This window comes from Dasypus novemcinctus, chromosome 13 (genome assembly GCF_030445035.2).
Source record: "Dasypus novemcinctus isolate mDasNov1 chromosome 13, mDasNov1.1.hap2, whole genome shotgun sequence".
Taxonomy (NCBI): domain Eukaryota; kingdom Metazoa; phylum Chordata; class Mammalia; order Cingulata; family Dasypodidae; genus Dasypus; species Dasypus novemcinctus.
In genome coordinates this window covers 102,245,154-102,265,694 of record NC_080685.1, presented here as the reverse complement: position 1 = coordinate 102,265,694, position 20,541 = coordinate 102,245,154, and the positions used below count along the sequence as shown (strand labels likewise).

General features: G+C 38.1%; 1 protein-coding gene and 1 pseudogene across 1 annotated transcript in view; both read left to right on the top strand.

Moving 5' to 3' along the window:
* Positions 1-20,541, top strand: part of USH2A (usherin) — an 838,570-nt gene that overhangs the window by 433,926 nt on the left and 384,103 nt on the right. The gene's annotated exons all lie outside the window — the stretch shown is intronic.
* LOC101418851 (L-lactate dehydrogenase A chain-like) lies at positions 5,326-6,324 on the top strand (annotated as a pseudogene).

Sequence of the window (20,541 nt, the reverse complement as noted above, 5' to 3'; positions counted from 1 at the left end):
AGAAATTTCATCTTCCGCCATTTTTTAATGCAGGGAAATCATTCATCAACATTCCAGGTATCACAGAAATCTAGGATGTAAGATCAGCATCCTCCTATCTCTCCTTTTCCAGCATACCCAATTCCAGATCATTAAATGCCTACCCTCCTTTAATATTCACTGTTCCTAAGAGATTCATGTCCTTTGGCTAAAGGAAATACTTTTCTGTTTTGTTCATATTTACCAACATTCCACCCCATCCCTGATTCACTAAAGACTTTGGCACCTAGAGTCCCCCACCCCTTTTACTCTACCTTAGGTTCCAGCAATATCCTAGGTAGTTTCAATATTCATGTGTACAAACCATTAGACACCTCACCCTCTCAGATCCTTTCCCTTTTCATTTATAGGGAAATCTACTGTACTATCAAATCATATGTTCCATGTCTGAAGTATTAAGTTCAAATATCCCACTATCCAATAACACGCACCTATTTTTCCAGCTATATACTCCCTTCATTTACTCTACAAATGTTTTGTTCTTTGAAACTGCCAGTGTTTTCCCCCTCAAGTTCTTCCCATCTTATATCACTCTTGTCTTTCCTTCCATTCAAAGCCAGCTCAAAAATATAGAAGTTGGAAAAGTTTTCTTTTTAATTTTATCAACTTTCTTGTCCCTTTCTTTCCCAATATATTCAAGTGGAAGGCCACCAGATCTAGATCTGTCTAACTATCTTTCTCACACCTAACCCTGCTGTCCTTGGCTCTGCTGAAGAAAATTTGTTAAGCATGTAGGTGGGTATTCATTCTGAGAACCAATGTTCTCTGATCTCCAACAGGCTTCTAAATGTTTGCTTTCAATCTTTATTTCTTTTCTTTATTTCCTTTATTTCTGTTTTGTCTCCCATTCACATTGCAGGTTCTTCAGTCACTGTCCACAGTTCTTCAAACTCTGACCTTACTGAACTTAGCAGAATGACTTTGTTTTCTGCTTCAAACTGAAGCACTCTGCGCCACAGACCTATTAGCTTCCCTACATGCTTCCCCCCTTCCTTTAGGAAACAAGAGGTATCTTTTCTCCTGCATTATCATCCCTCTCTGTATGCCATCTTTTCCTACCTTGGTGAGGGTATCTTTACCAGTTATCCTCACTTTTCCTGTGTCATTCATACTCCCCTGTACTAGCTCTTTCCATCGGTATTTATATAGACTTAAGACTCTTACGTGTGGGAAAAAAATTGGTAAAAATGTATCTTTTCTGAATCCCATATTCCACTCATGCTTCTACCCTTGCCTTTCCCTCCTTCACACACTTCTTGCCTCCACTGGCTCCACAGTTATACCGCTCATATGAAACAGTTCTCACCAGGTTGCCAAGGTTCTTGTAGTCTCCAGCTCAGTGTGGGGCCTTAGAGTTAATGACAGTTGGACAGATTGTTCATTGTTGATCACTCCTCCATCTCAAACACACTTCTCTTACTTTCTGTGACACCCAATCCTCCCAATCTTCTTGTTACTGCTTAAGTTCTTGCATGGGCTCCTCTTCCTCTTTCTCTTCACCCACAAATGTTGGCTTACCTCAGAGTTATTCTTGGCATACTGCACACCATATCCCTATGATGAGTCAGTGATCATCAGCTCCAGCTCAGACATCTTTCTAAGCAATGGACACATTCTTTAACCGCATATTGGATATTTCCACTACAGGAATTTCTTCCAGCTTCCTAAAATTGAATGTATCACATCTCCCACCTCACACAAATGTGTTCTTTTTCTTGAATTCTCCATTTCAGGTAACAGTAACACTGTCCAGCCTTTGCCAAAGAAAGAAACCAGAATTTAATCATGGACTCCTTCATCTCTCACATCCAATCTTAAAATAAAATCCAAACTCTTTATCTTGACCTACAGTGTTCATTATCTGACTCTTATCTACTTCTTTGATCTTGCATCATTCTACCTTACTTCCACATCATTCTACAATACTACAATGATTTTCTTTCTGTTTGAGTTAGTTCGCTTCTTTGTTTTTTAAATACAACAAGCCCTTTCTTATACCTAGACCTTTGAACTAACTGCTTCCCCAGTTCTTTATATGACTGGCTCAGGCTCCTTCAGTTCTCAGACCCTACAAAATCTTCTTTAGTTACGACAACTCTAGATGCTGTAAACACATACACCAATAGTGTTTAATAGCTGAAACAAAATAGAAATTTATTTCTGGCTGACAACAAGCACTTAGAAGGTGAAGAGTTCGGTTTGCAGAATGCCCTTCCTCTGTAGTCTTTGAGTGCTTCAACACCTGGCTTCCAAAGTTCTCTAGAGGTATCTCTGTCACAGTAGCAGGTGAGAAAAGAGAATGGAGGATCATATATTGAAGATGTTTTTTATGGGCCAGGCTGGGGAAAGACATATGTCACTTCTATGCATATTCCAATGGCTATAACTCAGTCTCAAGGCAAATCTGTTAGATTAAGCTGCCTTCAGTAGGCAGTTTAAAGTAATACCCATTGACTAGCTCACAGTCCTGTAGGTTATCAATTTGGGTAGACTTGACAGGGTTTTTATATAGGGTCTCACAAAGCTGAAATCAAGATGTCAGCCAGTTTGGGCTCTTGTCTGGAGGATCTGGCAAATGATTCACGTTCAGGCTCATTAAGTTACTCATTTCCTTACAGTGGTAGGGTTGAGGTCCCTGGTTCCTGGCTGACCATCAGCCAGGGGATGCTCTCAACTTGTAGAAGACATTCTTGGGTCTTTCCAGAGCCATCATCCATCTCAGCAGTGGAGATGCTCCCTCACATTGACTCCTTTTCATGTTTGAATATCTCTGACTTTTACCACCATCTAGGAAAAAACTTGCTTGCTTTTAAATTGCATTGATAATAATTAGATTGGGCCCAACAAGTAATCCCCCTTTATTCACATAAAGTAAGATAGTCATGGGAATGATATCACATTATATTCACAGGTTCCAACCACACTCAAAGAAGAGAAGATTGTGCAAGGGTGAAGGTCATTGGGAGTCATTCTTAGAATTCTGCTGCCACAGGGTTCAGAGGCAGAATCATTCAGGTGTGCCTCTTAACCTGCTGTGTGACTTTGCTATGCTTTGGGTTCCCGGTAAAATGGAAATAACCATACTTACTTCAGAGACTGAGTGTGAGTGGTAAATGTGACATTGCATGTAAAAATGATTAGTACAGTGCTCACAACTCTTCTGTGAAAATAGTAAATGGCCATAAGACACATGCTATCAGTTTTAGTAGAATATTAGTATTATTATACTTCATTATAATAAATGCTATCAATGCAAAAAACAAAACAGAACAAAACCCTTCGTTGGAGGAGTGAACCATGTCCTCCACAGGGGAGGTTCAAGTCCTAACCCCTGGTCCTATGGGTGTGAACTTATTTGTAAATTAGGATCTTTAAAGATCCTACTAAGATGAGGACAAATTGAATCAGGGTGAGTCTTAATCCAATATGACCGGAGTCCTCATAGGTAAAGGAAATTTGGACACAGAAAGAGCAGAAGGAAACAAAAGGACATAGATTGCCATGTGACCAAGGCCAGCAAGTCACCACAAGAAAGCTATGGATTTTACAGAAGCCTTTCCTGCCGACTCGTTATTCAGATGTCTAGCCTCCAAAATAGTAAGACAAAAATTTCCTGTTATTTAAACCAACCAGTATGTGGTATTTTGTTATAGCAGACCTGGCAAACTAAGACACCCTTCAAATATGTCTCTAAATCGCATATTCCATTTAATTCAGCAAATATTTGTTGAATATCTACAATGCACGAGTCACTACAAAAGAGGTTGGAAGTTTCAGATATATGACTAAGATATTGTCTTTTCCCTTCATTCCTAGTTCACTTGCTAAGACAGAAATATGTACAACTAAATATAATGGTGGCAAGTCTGTCGTAAGGTCTGTATCAGGTGTGTGTACAAAGATGCAGTCAATCCAATCTGGAAGATAAAACTCCAGAGAGGCTACGAATTTGAGTGGGGCTTTAAAGTAGACTTTCAGAACAGGAAATGGCAACGCCAAGGACCAGGGCAGAAGAGTCAAAGGTACAGATCTGAGAAAGTGTGTTTCATGAAAACTAAATAGGGTGCAGTTTGGTATGGCTGGGTGCCCAGGATAAGTGAGAGGCAAGGTGGGGTTCAAATTTTCAAAGACACTAGTGTTATGTTAGTGTTTGAACTTTGTTCTGGAGCAGTGGAAAATCATTAACAGATTTTCAGTAAGGAAATAGCATGAGTTAATCAGTGTTTTAGAAAATAAATGATGTCAATATAAAATTACTCCGAAATACGCAAGACTGAACCTGTGTAGCTGTGCCATCATCACCATTTGGTAGGCATCAAATCAAAGGCTACAAGGGGGGGATCTTTACATGCAAGCAGTTAACTGGACTTAACAATAGCGATGGCAAAAGAGTGAGGAAGAAAGGGGAGAGAAGCATTATATTTATTTCTTAGCAGCTGTTTTATTATATCTCTGTGCAGCATTAGTCAGTGTTAAATACAATCTTCTTATTTTAAATCCTTTTAAATAGTGCTTAGATATTTCCTGATGGCACAATATGCTAAAGTACTTACCCTTGGTGTAGATTTCTATTATCCTTGCTGCAGATGCTAAGACTAAACCTGTATATATATGTGTATGTGTGTGTACATATCTCTATATATCTGTATATATATATATGTATGTGTACATATCTCTATATATCTGTATATAGAGATATGTACACATACATATATATGTGTATATAGGAGTCTTGATTATGGCATATACATATATATATTTATAGGAGTCTTTATTATGGTATAAAGCCTAGTGACATTAGAAATATTTATAAGCATTAGAGTCTTTGTCTTTCTGATTGAGAAAATTCAGCAAAAAATAGAAGAACACCATTCTTGACAGACTCTGGATTCTCAGATTAATTGCATGTCCTTTCTCTAAAACATCTAAAGCTACAAACGACATAGAAGAGGACCAGTACACAGACATCAGGGAATTTAGTTGTATTGGTTATATACAAGAAAAAAAAATTAGGCAGAGATTAAATTCAAATTACTCTTTCCTGATATATATTTCTTTCAATACATTTTGCCATTTTAGAGAGTCTCCATGAATCCTTCATTTCCCTAAAGGATTAAATCCTTTGACATTTTCATAAATTATTTTCAAAATAATATCTCTATATCATGCCTATAAAAAGTAACGTACAGGAGTCCCAGAGCAGCAGCCGTCAAGTCTGGATCCAAGCCCCGCACAACGCAGATGCCCACTGGACTTGTTGTTCCAGTTCCTTCCCATTTCAAATCTAAGATGGCAACTCTCAAGGATCAGCTGATTCAGAATCTTCTTGAGGAAGAACAGATCCCTCAGAATAAGATTACAGTTGTTGGGGTTGGTGCTGTGGGCATGGCCCATGCCATCAGTATCCTGATGAAGGAACTGGCAGATGAATTGGCCCTTGTGGACATCATAGAAGACAAATTGAAGGGAGAGATGATGGATCTCCAACATGGCACCTTTTCCCTTAGAACACCAAAAATTGTCTCTAGCAAAGACTATAGTGTGACTGCAAACTCCAAGCTGGTTATTATCACAGTTGGGGCACATCAGCAAGAGGGAGAAGGCTGCCTTAATTTGGTCCACCTTAACATAAACATCTTTAAATTCATCATTCCTAATATTGCAAAATAAACCTGAACTGCAAGTTGCTTGTTGTTTCCAATCCAGTGAATATCTTGACCTATGTGGCTTGGAAATTAAGTGGCTTTCCCAAAAAAACATGTTATTGGAAGTAGTTGCAATCTGGATTCAGCCCAGTTCCAGTACCTAAGGGGGGAGAGGCTGGGAGTTCACCCATCAAGCTGTCGTGTCTGGGTCCTTGGGGGAATATGGAGACTCTAGTGTGCCTGTGTGGAGTGCAGTGAATGTTGCTGGTGTCTCCTTGAAAAGTCTGCACCCTGATTTAGGCACTGATGCAGATAAGGCACAGTGGAAAGAGGTTGAAAAATAGGTGGATGACAGTGCTTATGAGGTGGTCAAATGGAAAGGCTGTACCTCCTGCGCCACTGGGCTGTCTGTGGCAGATTTCTCAGAAAGTATAATGAAGAATCTTAGATGTATACATCCAATTTCCACCATGATTAAGGGAATGTATGGAATAAAAGATGACATCTTCCTCAGTGTTCCTTGCATCTTGGGAAGAATGGAATCTCAGATGTCAAGGTGACTCTGACTCCTGAAGAAGAGGCCCATTTGAAGAAGAGTGTGGATTCACTTTGGGGGATCCAAAAAGAGCTGCAATTTTAAAGTCTTCCAATGGACCACTTCATTGTTCAGGCTACAACAGGACTTTAGCCGGGAGTTGCTCCTGTTCTTTTTATCTGATCTGGGATTAAAGCAATATTAAGATGACCTAGGAAAAAAGTTAGACATAGGAATGGTCCATAAAACCCTAAAGCAATTTCCTATTACTGAAGATGATACCTATCTTGTATAGTCCCAAAATGGTTATATAAAATAGTTCATCTCTGAGGCACCAGTGCCAATGCACATGCCGCAATTGCCTTTCTAACCAGAAAACCGTGTGGTTACTGTGTGATTTACACCTTCTGGTTCCTTCACCAAACATGGCTAGTCCAACTTCCTTCCTCTCAGTCACATGCTGGACTTCATTGTGTAAATCCCACATTACCTGTCTTGTGCATAGCTGTCTTAAAGGATCTTATTTTGTGTACCAAATGTATCAAAGTAGTGTACACTGCCATGTAATGTTAAAAAAAAAAGATCTACCTATAAACAATGAAACCAACTGTTCAAGTGTCGTAGCTCAAAAATGTCAAATAAACCATGAAGAGTGAAAAAAAAAAGTAATGTACAGGAAAGCATAGGTTACTTCTTTTAGTTGAGTAACAACTTAGTGATGAAATTAGAAAGAAAACATCGTTTTTTTTCATTCACCTAATACTCTGTAGCTATCTTAAGTGGAATTGTCTTTTAGAATATATTCAATTTTGTCCATGGCAAAGGATTGAATGCTTAAAATCAGTGATGATTTTTCCTTCTCGGTTTTTTTTAAAGATTTATTTATTTATTTATTTCTCTCCCCTTCTCCTCCCCACCCCAGTTGTCTGTTCTGTGTGTCTATTTGCTGCGTCTTCTTTGTCCGCTTCTGTTGTTGTCAGCGGCACGGGAATTTGTGTCTCTTTTTGTCGCGTCATCTTGTTGTGTCAGCTCTCTGTGTGGGTGGCACCATTCCTGGGCAGGCTGCACTTTCTTTCGTTCTGGGCAGTTTTCCTTATGGGGCGCACTCCTTGTGCGTGGGGCTCAAAATAAATATATTCATTATCCCTGAGTCCTGAGTCCTTCAATTGCAAGTGATAGTAATCCAACTATTTCATTTTTGCTTCTTTCTGAAATGCACCTCAATCTCTACTATAGCAAATAGAAACCATGGACTAGAGAGCAAGGTCATCAGCAACTCTGAACTCATACCCTAATAGCTGGGAAATTGTCACACTAGTTCCAGATGGAAAAATCTTGAGGAAGGATTCTAATTGCCCCACATTGATTATTAAAGAAAATTCAGGAATAATGGCCAGAAAAAAATAAAAGTTGCCCACAATCTCACTACCGGAGATAATCACTGGTTACATTTTGGCTTAACATTTACAATCTTCTGATCTTTTTTTGTTAGTGCGCTGATAGACATATATTATTGTGATTATATTGGTTTATAACCTTTTTTTTTTAAATTTTTTAATTATTTATTTATTTTTTTAAAGGTACATTCAAAAAATATGAGGTCCCATTCAACCCCCCCGCCCCCACCCCCCACTCCCCCCACAGCAACACTCTCTCCCATCATTGTGACACATCCATTGCACCTGGTAAGTACATCTCTGAGCATCACTGCACCCCTAGTCAATGGTCCACATCATAGCCCACACTCTCCCATGTTCCATCCAGTGGGCCCTGGGGGGATCTACAATGTCCCGTAATTGTCCGTGAAGCACCACCCAGGACATCTCCTCGTCCCGAAAATGCCTCCACATCTCATCTCTTCCTCCCATTCCCCAAACCCAGCTGCCACCATGGCTACCCTTCCCACACCCATTCCACATTGTCTCTGTGGACATTGGATTGGTTTTGTCCATTGCACATCTATGTCAAGTGGGGGCTTAGATTCCACATGGATACTGGATGCACTCCTCCTGCTTTCAGTTGTAGACACTCTAGGCTCCATGGTGTGGTGGTTGACCTTCTTCAACTCGATGTTAGCTGAGTGGGGTAAGTCCAATAAATCAAAGTGTAGGAGCTGAAGTCTGTTGAGGTTCTGGGCCTGGGTGTCATATTATCAGTCCAGAGATTCAGAACCCCTAAATATATCTAAAACCCCAGCACCAACTACAATTCCATTAAAGTAGCATGCAAATCTTGTGAAGAGAGATCCCCTCTGAGTCCAATTCCATCACTCAGAAACACCAGCTCCACAGAAGGGCCATCTGCCATGGCAGTGAACCCCATCTGCCATGGCAGTGAACCCCATCTGCCATGAGCATAGGACCCGTGGGTCTCTTTATCCCTCAAAAGAACCAATACCTGGGGTTGTATCTATTTTATCTGTCTCTCAGACTCTGCTCAGTTGTGCATAAGGGCATTCCTTCTGACAACCTCCAGACTCTTTTTTAGAGACTCATAGCCTTATATTCTCATTTCTCCTTTCCATTTCACCCTTACATTAGGTCAAACAGCATTTTGAAGTCATGTTATTATATGTAGACAGGGATATTCTGCTGATCCATGTTGAACCTTTAATTCAAGGTCCTTTTCTAGTTGCATCTTCAGCTGATATGTGGTAGTGATCCCTCGGTGCCAGGGAGGCTCATCCCCGGGTGTCATGTCCCATGCTGGGGGGAATGCACTGCATCTACATGCTGAGTTTGGCTGTGAGAGTGGCCACGTTTGAGTAACATGAAGGCTGTCAGGAGGAAACTCCCAGGCACAGTGCTACTCTAGTCCTTATTCTTATTGCAGATGTATAGGCTCAAAAGCATACCCATAAGTATCAGGAGCCCACTGTTGGGCCCTCCTTCCTTCCTGGTTCTTGCCGTTGCACCTGGGGGACTGCCGCTGCTCCCCTAGGGTCCACGACAGTGTCTCCCCGGCCAGGGGCCCAGTACCCCCCCCCCAGCTATTGTTTTTAATTGTTTCCACTATGAGTATATCTAGACATTACTATATACCCTGGGCATATGCCCTGTATAACACTCCCTGTCAACCATATATATCCTGTCAATAACATCCTATATCAGTATTCCTCCGCTGCCATTGTTGAACCACTCTGTGATCCAAAACTTCCCGTAAAGTCAATCCCAACATAATGTTAGCTTCACAAGAGTCTTAGATCACCGAAATTCATATATACAATATACAGTACTTCCCCAGATTCACCATAAAACCTTTTCCCTTCCACAGCGATATTCACATAACTTGTTCGTATCATATTAACACATTATAATGCATAGAGGGGACATTACCAAATCACTAAATTATTTTCTAACCCAAGTTTTAAGTGACTACACATTATCATTAAATAATATTTCATAACCAAACTGTTACAATATTTGGGTTATTTTCCATTTTTCTAATGTCTACAATCTCAATTTCCTTTAATAGAAATATTTGGATGAACTTCTAATTTCTTAAAATTACTTCCTAAAATGTTTTTGTGCATTAAAATGGTATAGTCTTATTTTTAGCATACATTAAAAATACTTATGGTTTGCAAGGAACTATATTTCAGTTATTTTTTCTATTTTTGTCATTTGTATTTTTTTCTCTCTCTCCCTCTCTTTTTTAAGATTTATTTATTTATTTTAATTTCTCTCCCTTCCCACCCTCCTCTCACTGGTCTGCTCTCTGTGTCCATTCACTGTGTGTACTTCTGTGACTCTGTGACCACTTCTCTCCTTATCAGCAGCACCGGGAATCTGTGTTTCTTTTTGTTGCATCATCTTGCTGTGTCAGCTCTCCATGTGTGCGGCACCATTCTTGGGCAGGCTGCACTTTCTTTCGCTCTGGGTGGCACTTCTTACGGGGTGCACTCCTTGCGTGTGGGGCTTCCCTCCATGGGGGACGCCCCTGCATGGCACAGCACTCCTTGCACGCATCAGCACTGCACATGGGCCAGCTCCACACGGGTCAAGGAGGCCCAGGGTTTGAACCGCGGACCTCCCATGTGGTAGGCAGATACCCTATCCATTGGGCCAAGTTCACTTCCCCATTTAAATTTTTTACTTTGTTTGTGATGGTTTTTATCATGAAGATATTTTTGCTTAAACTTGTAGTCAAATGTAGAAATATTTCCCTCTTAATTTCTTCCTTAGACTGAAAAATGTAAACAGGTTTTTCTCACCCCTATGAACAGATAAGTATTTCCTCATGTTTTCCTTGCTGATTGCATTTTCAAAACATTTTCACTTACCAGCTCTTTTGAGTCTTTAAATTACTCAGTGATGTATATAGTTTAAACAATTTTGTTTCCATTAGGTAGATTTGGAAATAGAGATTCTGAAAGATAGTTAATGGCGTAGCTAGGACTAGAATTTTCACACTCCGATTTCCATTGTAGTATTCTGACTCCCAAATCACAAATCTCAAGTAGATGTTTAAAGTAAAAGAATGATGGGAAATTCCATTAGGTTATTAATAATATTCAGTGGTGTCAAAATATTAACACAACATTGACATCTTCAACACATTATCAATGTACTCTTAATGACAACATGTCAATCAGTGTCTCTTAGTCAAATGTTAGCTTTAGTTTTTAAAATTTAAAGCAAGCCTACTGATTTTAAATGGGAACTGTCTAATATTGTGCACTCATAAATTCAGGAAATAAACGTAGAAATTATAGTCTGCAGAATGTAGTATTGATGGGAGAAGTACCATTTATTCAAAATCAGTAAAGTTAGGTAACAAACTGCTGCATGACCTCATATCTTTCCTGTTTCAATTAACTATGGACATGAAAGAATAATATATCTTTTTAACCTACTCACAGAAATGGTTAGTTTATTTTGTGATGATTGTACACAATTGAGCACTAAAGTAGTGAAAATTCAATAAACATTATATACATGAACCTTTGCAGAAGTTGGGAAATAAAACCTAAAGAATTTTAGAAGAAAATAATCTCAAGAATGCTGATTTATGATATTTGCTCATTCATTTATTCATTAATCCACCCATTCATGAATTTTTGTGAATGTTGTAATAAGCTCTGGGTTGTTTATTCCAACATAACAGTGTCTGATCAAGGACTGGCCTGGTATATGTAACAGGTATAATTTACAGTTTTCTTTGTGCAACCTGCTCTCATATCATTTAGCAAACTTAACTAGAATTACTGGTTCACTTGGTTGTCTTTCTCAATATCTAGACTGTAAGCACCTTGAGGGCAGGAGCTATTTATCCCATCTTCTATCCTAAAGCTGTGAAACAGTATTCAATATAGAATAGGAGAACAATAAATATTTTTTTCCACATGAAGGAAGAAAGGAATAAATTTTCCCATTCATGTAAAAACTAGGTGTTATTTTGTGGAGAATTTACTGGAATATCAGACTGGTAGGGATGTTCAGAGGCAGAGTAACTTATCTAAGACTGGAAACCAGATCTAAGTTATCAGTATCAGAGCAGTGACAGATATTCCAAAGCTTGACATATATTAGGTAAGTGTTAGCTTCCAATTTCTCTGTATAGAAAGCTGCATAGACCATGGCAAAGCTCATAAACACATACCTGAGAAGTGCTATCCCATGGCTACAAAGCATGACTCATTTGATTATACTAAAGTAGGCAAAAAAAAAACTGATGAACGAGTTTAAATGTTCAAAGTAGTTATGTGAATAAATCTTCGTAATCACAACCACATGATTGGTGCATACGTTGAAAATGAAATGCATGTTTAACCTTCTGTAGGAAACTTCTAATGAGTACTATGAGGGACTCAAGACCTAGAAAAAGACATTCTGCTTGCTTGACTGAAGAATCCCATTCCTACATTTACTGTATTTCCCAGTTACATTCAAATCTAGAGCAGCAGAAGAAAGTTTGAGTCTAAAAAATAATTCTGATAGAGTTTAGGGAAGTTTGTCTCATATACTCTAACTTTTAAAGGCTATTTTGCAATGACAACATTCTACTATTGCCCTCCCTGTATATTTTTTTCCCTGTTGTGGAAGTATATATAAGCCCAGCATCACCTAGGGATATACTACCAAATATGCAAATATAGAATATCTATTTCATGTGGGGAGATTAGAAAGTCACTTTCTTCCACTTGTGTAGCTCTATTATGCAAAAATCAAGAGGATGCAGGTCATAAATTCTATTAGGTTGGAACTCTGGGTGTCAAAAAGACTATATAGATAATTTTAAGAGATTTCTCTCTCAGCTGAATCATTGCTATAAAGTTAAGCTTGGCCTTTAAAATATAAATCAAATAAATGGCTTGCATAAAGCTACATACCTTTAGTGTAAACTGAATTTCAACAAACTTTTGAGTAGGCATCTCTCAAATATAGCATCAATGGGATTCTTCATGTGGAAAAAGCATTTTTATACAAGTTCAAGTTTGGCTTTCATAATTTTTCTTTACATTAGTTTGTTTTAATGACAAATGTATTCAACTCCTTTTCCATAGATAAATACACTACTGAAAAAGATGAGTTGTGAATAAAATTAGCTCATAAATACTAACATCAACCAAACATGAATCAAAACATTTAAGGAAATTAGCAAGAGTGTAATTCAAAATAAAATTCTTTAAATATGATCTCAACCAGCAAATGAACAATCTAAAGATTTAAGTCTCTGAGATACATATTTAACGGATATACTGAAAGTTATACGTTCAAATAAAAGGAGTAGAAGAATCATGGCTAGGGGAGTTATAAATGAGTATATCTGTTATACTGGGGAAATGGATGATCATATATTCCCAAATAGGGCCTGCCAAGTGGGTGCTGATTTTCGTGAGGCTGTGTGTTCCAACAACCCTAGGGCACTTGGGAGGACTCTTGTTCGAGGCTTTGTTTACTGTGGCAATTTGTAAAAGATCTAAGAAGAGGAATTTGTTACAATTTCAATGACGATGGAGCTATAAATCCAATATAAAGAGACAGATGTCAGCTTTAAGACAAATTTAAATGGTTACTTGTTAATTAAATGTTTGTCTTTTCCTGACAGGTATGTAGCATAAATAAGTAAACACCTGGAGTCATAGTTTATCAATACTTCTCATAATTTACTTTTATATGTAATTTACTGTGTAATGTGATAAAAATAATGAAGAGTCTGAGGAAGTGAGTTTGGGGGGGGCTAATAGTAAAATACTAATGCTAATATATTACCTCAGATGTTGTGTCTACAAGTATTTTGTTGCTAATATCCCCATTCTAATTTGTTATTAATCAATGAAAGTTCACTTCATTTCTAATTCAGTTATTATAAGTCATTGAGTCTCTATCAAATAATAATCACCATAATTTGTAATTTTGCACACTCTTCTCAGATCATTTACCATTTCACGTTGTAATTTATTGGAGCAATATAAATTAAATTGTTTTGGAATCCTCCGAATTTTGGAAAACTAAACCAGAGCAAGATGTAGTTCAAGACAAAAAACTGAAAATATATTGTTATTACTCATCTGCTCTATCTCAACACATAAAACGCATGGGAGAGGCACATAACAGATGTCCAATAAATATCTGTGGAGTGGATAAAGAAATGAAGGAATAATGAAAAAGCTACTATTGAACATGTATGCTAAGTCACATATATAGGCTTCCCTTCACAAGAAATTGTACTGGTTTTAACTGAAAAAAACTTTACCCTGTGCTTTATGTAAAAATATGATAAACATTTTCAGAGTATATTATTCCATTATTTTTGAGCATTAATTAATGACAATGGCATTTGAATTTTAAAAATCAGTCTCTGCTAGTTTAGATAATAGTTTAAATTTACCTCTTACCTGTGTAAAAAAGTATGAACTACTTTTATAGCTATTTGTTTAATTTTTTCTTCATAATAGAAATAGATATAGATATAGCAGTGACAAATAGTATATTGTTTATTTTCTTGTTTTTGTTTGAAAACAAATGAGAAAAATGAGGCCTAAAAACTTTTTCAGTGATTTACATATGTTTACACAAACAGTACTCTAAACTCAAAGGCAGGCCTTTGCTGATTACTTATCTTCTTTTTTGTTTTCCTTTTGATTTTTCCTTCCCTACACCTTAATGATAACCAATGGTGTCTGAACCTTTGCCTGCCCTATACATGCATTTGTAGTGGGTCAACTTTTCACAACAGCAGTAACTACATCCAGAAAAATTATTATACAGTTATTAATCAAACTCAGATATAGCTAGTACCAGCTATTCTGCAAAATTCATTGTAACAATCTTTTGTTCGTGTCAGTCTTTTATTCCTGCATTTAGAATTTTAAGGATAACTAAGTTGGGAGCATGAAGGAGATTTTTTTAATTTTAATTTTGTACTCTTTTCTATTCTGTAAAATTTTCTAGTTTAATTTTTTACTATCTGCATATATTCAGTACTCCTCAGATTTAAAAAACTATTGACTGAAAAAAAGCTAGGAAAATATAAATCACTACAGAAATAAGAACATTTTTACTCTTATTAACATTATTTTAATTAACAAATACCTAATAACACTATGTCAAATACTGTTTTGATGAATTGCGTCTAAATGTAATGTTAATGTACACTTTAGATGTGCTTAGGTATGGCAGAGCAGTCCTGGATTCATATATATAGTCTTGCATTTGTATCATTATATCATAGTTCCCCAATTTTGTAAAATATGACTTGTATATCTCTTATTACCCAAATGAGGTTTTGTTTATTTTTCTCTCCTCAAGGTCAGCGGCCATATCTTACTCTGCTTTTTTTGGTTTGCTTTGCTTTTGTTTGGTTTGGGGTTTTTGTTCCTTCCTTCCTTCATTTGTTTGTTTTGAACAGGCTTTTGGAGAAAAATGCAATGTCATTTTGGGCCTTTTTCAGATGGGAGAGAGAGACCTGGCTTTTCTGTTTCTTTTAGCTATTATGCAGTTTTCACTTTCCTCTCCTCCTGAATGCAAGCTTTCAAGACCAGAAAGAGATGGAGTCCCAAAGCACAAAGTTTGAGGTAGTACACGCCTGTTGGCTGTACCCTGAGATGGATAGAAACCAAAAGACAATAGATGGATCGATAGAAGGATTTTGTTCAAATTTTCTCGGATCCCATTAATCTGGATATAAAAATAAGTCTCATTAGTTCTAATACTCATATTTCACTGGTTCATTGCCCTCACTTGCACTGATAGATGATCTCTGCCTCCAAAAAGTAATCCTCTTGCATTTCTGGGAGATCATATGCACTTTTAGGATCAAGTCTGCCCCAATTGGCCAAGTGCCATATTTACTGCACTGGGCCTCTCCATGGCCCTGCTCTAATAAATGTCATCCTCCCTGGGCATCATTTCTACTTCTCTTCCATCAGGCCCAGAGTTTCTCCCTCTGCTGCACCAGGTGGAGGAGTTTCCTACCAGTGGCCACCTCGATGCATCAGGCCAGGTGGACAGCAGAACTGCTCTGTCAGCTAGGGCTCTTGCAGTTGGGTCGTATACCCATCTGCCCTTGTGCCTTGCTGATGGTCTGCTTCCTTCTAGTTCCAAAGCTGAATGTGGTTGCAGTGAAATGATGCTGGTAGAATGGCTTTCTTCTTTGTGCTGCTCTTCCTCAGGTGCTGAAGGAGTACTGAGTGTGTTCCGGTATTTTAGAGATTTTAATAAAACAGGTCATTTTGTTTCTATTCTCAACCAGAAGACAAAGGTGTACAGAAACACAAGGTTCTACTTAGAACAATCTCTCTTAAGAACCTGGGCATCGTGACTGCCTCTTGCTTAAGTTAAGGTGAATTCCTCAAAATGCTTCCCAATCTTCCAATGGGCCTCTTTGGGGTCATCTTACAAGTTGTCTCAAAATACTCAGAGATATCTGAGTCACTAGTATACCCCGTATTGTTCCAACCACTATTGCTCCAACCCCTACCTCCAGCACCAAGAACTCTTTTCTTTTTTCCAGTTTTCATTCCAATGAATTCTGGTAGGCTGGTGCAATAGTCGGCAAGGGGTGCTGATACAAAGTATCAGAACTCTGTTAACTTATATAAAGGGTCTTTATTTTGGATAGAAGCTTAGAGTTACCAGTCCCTAAAGACCAACTCAAGGTACCATCAAAGGTACTTTCTCACCTGAAGTCATTTGCCACGTGTTGACACAAGATGTCAGGCAATATCTGCGAGGGTTCAGACTTCGTCTTCTTCCTAAACTTTGTGGTCCCAGCTTCTTCTGATCTCAACTGTAAGATAGCAGGCTTGTCTCTCTCCCTGGAGCTCATTTCTTCCCAGACTCAGCTGCAGCTGTAGGCTATCAAGCTCATTTCTCTTCCCAGGGCTGCTGCAGCCTTTAGATCATGCTCTATTCCTGTGTTTCTGCTTCTGTGTATTTACTTCCTAGAGCTCCAGCATCAAAACTCAAACCCTCTCCTCTGCTGCAGTTTTCTCTCCGAGTGCCTGCCCACCAAGGGGGTGGGGACTCAATAGCTCACTGACATGGCTGAATCAAAGCCCTAATCATAATTTAATCAAGTCAAAGTGAAACCTCTGTATTTAATTCAATCTAAAAGGTGCAGAGAAACAGACCAGTTTAGAAACACACTCCAAGATCTATTTTTGGAATTCATAAACAATACCAAACTGCCACAGCTGGCCACCCACTTTGCCAGATACTCCCATACAAATGTAAATCTGTCTTACACTCAAAATGAGGTCCTCCTTTTATGGGGTACCAAAGATGCAGTTGTATATTATGTATTCTCACAAGTGGTTTAAAGGGATAATTCTAATGAGATTTATTTATTCTCTAACCTTGTAATTTAAATTTTGGGAATCCATTGCACTCATTTTATACTCTCTTCTCATAGGCAGAGCTATCAGGTACAACCTGATGAATTCAACAGGTGATCCCTTCTCAACCATTGCAACTAATAGAGCAAAGAAACAAGATATAAGTTTATACTACAATTTCCGAATACAGTTTTCTTAGAAAAAACAAACATATAGTAGAGACTTTAACTTTAGAGAGCATTTTCCACAAATTCCTCTTTGTACAGAAGAAATTAAACATCTAATAAAGGCAAATATTTTGCCCATTTTTGTGTACATAGCTAAAGGCAAGACTGGGTGAAAACAAGGGTGCCTAACTTCTGGCACCATTATTAGCATCTGCTGCATTCATAACCAATAAGCTATCAGGTAGTATCTAATGGTCTTGCTAACCTGGCCTCAACATGTCTTGCTAGCATTATTTCCTTTACTTCTTTTATATACCCTGTGTCCCAGCTCAACTGACCTATGCTGAACTAGGCTAAACATTGCTCTCCATGCTTGCCCTTAATTCTTCTACATAAACGCCTTTTGCCAACTTATCCCATCCAAAATGCCTTCTCCCTCTGTCTCCAGTACATAAACACTTTGTTGCATCATCTTGACCGAACCTACCGTCTAAATGCTATCTCCTTTTTGAAGTCTTTTATGTTCCTGCAGCCATATATAATTCCCTCCTTGGAGACATTAAGGGAAATACTGCCATACTGGCACATAAAAATAAAAATTGTCTATACAGCAAAACAAAACCATTATTGAAATTACAAGGCAAGTGATAGACTAGCACAAGAGTCTCTAATGTGCTTATTTAATAAGTGTTTATTGAAGACCATCTCAATAATAGACAGTCTGCTAGGAACAATATACAAAATACATTGAGTTCTTAACAATTAATTAGAAAAAAAGGAACACCCCTTTATATATGTGCTAGTAAGATAAACAGGCACTTCCTAAAGAAACAAAATATAAATGAGTCACAGCAATTAAAAAAATAAATAAAATGAGATGCTACTGCTCACTTACCAAATTTATAAATATTGTTAAATATTAGATTTCACAGCTCTTTCATATGATGTTGGTGAGTGAAAATTGGCACGACTGAGTTGGGAGTGTAATTTGGCAATCAGTATCAAAGTGGACACCACATTTGTTCTGGGTGTTCTCCATTTGCCCCTATACATCTGCTTACTACTCTCCTACCAAGTTCTAGACCTTTGCCTCTGGATTCTCTTCAGGCTCTCAGCAGACTGACAGAAGTGAAGCAAAAGTTTTTATTCCCCTGGCTTGGGTCTGCAAGGCTTCAGATTAGAAATAACTATGTTCATCTATAGAAGGGAAGGTCCTTTCTTACATTAGAGCTTTCTTCCCAGTTTTGTTGGCATTCAAGGCTAAGGTGACATTGGCTCAGCATGTTTCTGGTCATAGAGTACCTTTATCTCTGCCCCAAGCCCCTTCCAGTTTTCTTCAATAATTCCTCTTAAGGCTGCCTCAGACCCCTTGACAGAGCTCCTGTCTGATACCCCTTTGATCCTGTAATTCTACTTCTAAGAGTTTATTAAAGAAACGATAATGAACAATGTGCATAATAATACAGGAAAACTATATTAAGTACTATAATAGGCATAGAAATGGTACAAATGCACAAGAGATGCTAATTCAAACTGAAGAATTTGAGAAGACATTGTATAGGAGGTAACATTTGTTTTGCATCTTGAGAGAGACATGAGATTTTACCAAAAAAGGAAATGTGTATGTATGTCTTGCCACCCAAAAGACATGGTTCTTTTATAAAAATATACTTTTAAATTTTTTTTTTTAAAGATATTTAGGTTACATAAATGTCACATAAAAATAGGGGGTTCCCCTACGTCCGGCTCCCTACACCTCCCACATTTTCCTACGTTAACAACATCCTTTATTAATGTGGTACATTCATTACAGTTGATGAAATCTTTTTGGAGCATTGCTACTAAGCATGGATTATAGTTTACACTGTAGTTTACACTCTCTCCCACACAATTTTGCAGGTTATGATAAGATATATAATGGCCTTTATCTGTCGTAATGTCGTTCAGGACAATTCCCAAGTCCCGAAAATGCCCCCATATTTCACCTGTTTTTCCTTCTCCCTGTCCTCAGAACCTCCAGTGGCCACTGCCTCCACATCACTGATATAAGTTCTTCCATTGCTAGAATCACAATAAGTCTATAGTAGAATACCAGTAAGTCCACTCTAGTCCATAGTTCATTCCCCAAACCTGAGGATTCTGGAATGGTGATGCCCATTCCACCTCTAATTGAGAAGAGACTTTGATCCCATGGGGTAGAAATGGGACTCTCTTGCTTGCAGTTGTAGACTCTCTCTGTTCCTTGGGATGGTCGTTGTTCATCATCATCTCCTTGTTAGTTGCCCTGGGTGAGTCCAATGAACTGGAGAGCAGGTGTTACAACACCATGGAGATTCAGGACCCAGCTGACACATGGACAACCCAAAGATTTTCATCTCTTGGATGTACACCATGTTAAATTTCATCAAAATTTATAAAAGTGTATGGTTCAAAATGTAAACCATAACATAAACCATTGACCACAGTTAGTAGCTATGTTTCAATAGTTGTATATCAACTGTAACAAATGTACCATCCACATATAAAGTATTATTAATAGGGAAAAAGGAGAAAAAGGGGAGGATGTTGGGCATGTGAGAACCCTCTCTATTCTGTACATAACTTTTCTGTAACCTAAAATTTGTTTGAAGACAAAATGAAAAAAGTAAGACATTGGGGTAATAAACAGAAGAAAAGACATGTTTCTTGAAGCCAAAGCCTCTGTCTTCTTTGCCGTACAGTGCCTAAAGTAATAGTTTGGAATAAGTATTAAACTAATATTTAGGATCAATTCCAGGTCTTAGTTGAAAACTAGCTTCAAGTGATACTTTAGTGAGCTGACAGTGGCAGACTGAGAACGGGGAGGAACTGGCATAAAAGAAGCGGGGTTTGGACATAGGCACACTGACTTGAGTCCCTCTGTACTGCCTTCTGAGCGAGCCCAGGTGGCATTGGACTTGTTCTTACAGAGGCGACTTAACCTCTTAAAGCTCACATTTCACTATCTGTATATTGGAATAGCAGTACCTGTTTCACAGGATTGTTTTGAGTCTTAAAATAGACGAGAGTAACAGTGCCTGGTAAATAGTAGATAGTCAGTGCCATAGCCATTGTTATTACTGAATTAACATTGTTTTACCTTCACTATCATATTTTATAGGAGACACATTCATAAACTTATTCTCTCCTGCCATAGGTAGCCAAGCATGTTATCACTATTCCAATCATGTCTCATTATTTACTTCTGCTATTTAACAATATATCACACGAGTAGATCTTTCTTTTTTTTGCAAAATGTGAACTGACTTCTAGGGTTATTGAGGAACATGATAGTAGCAAATATCCACCTAGGTCTGGGAGGAGAACTTCCAGTTTGGCCAGAAAATTTTAACTAAG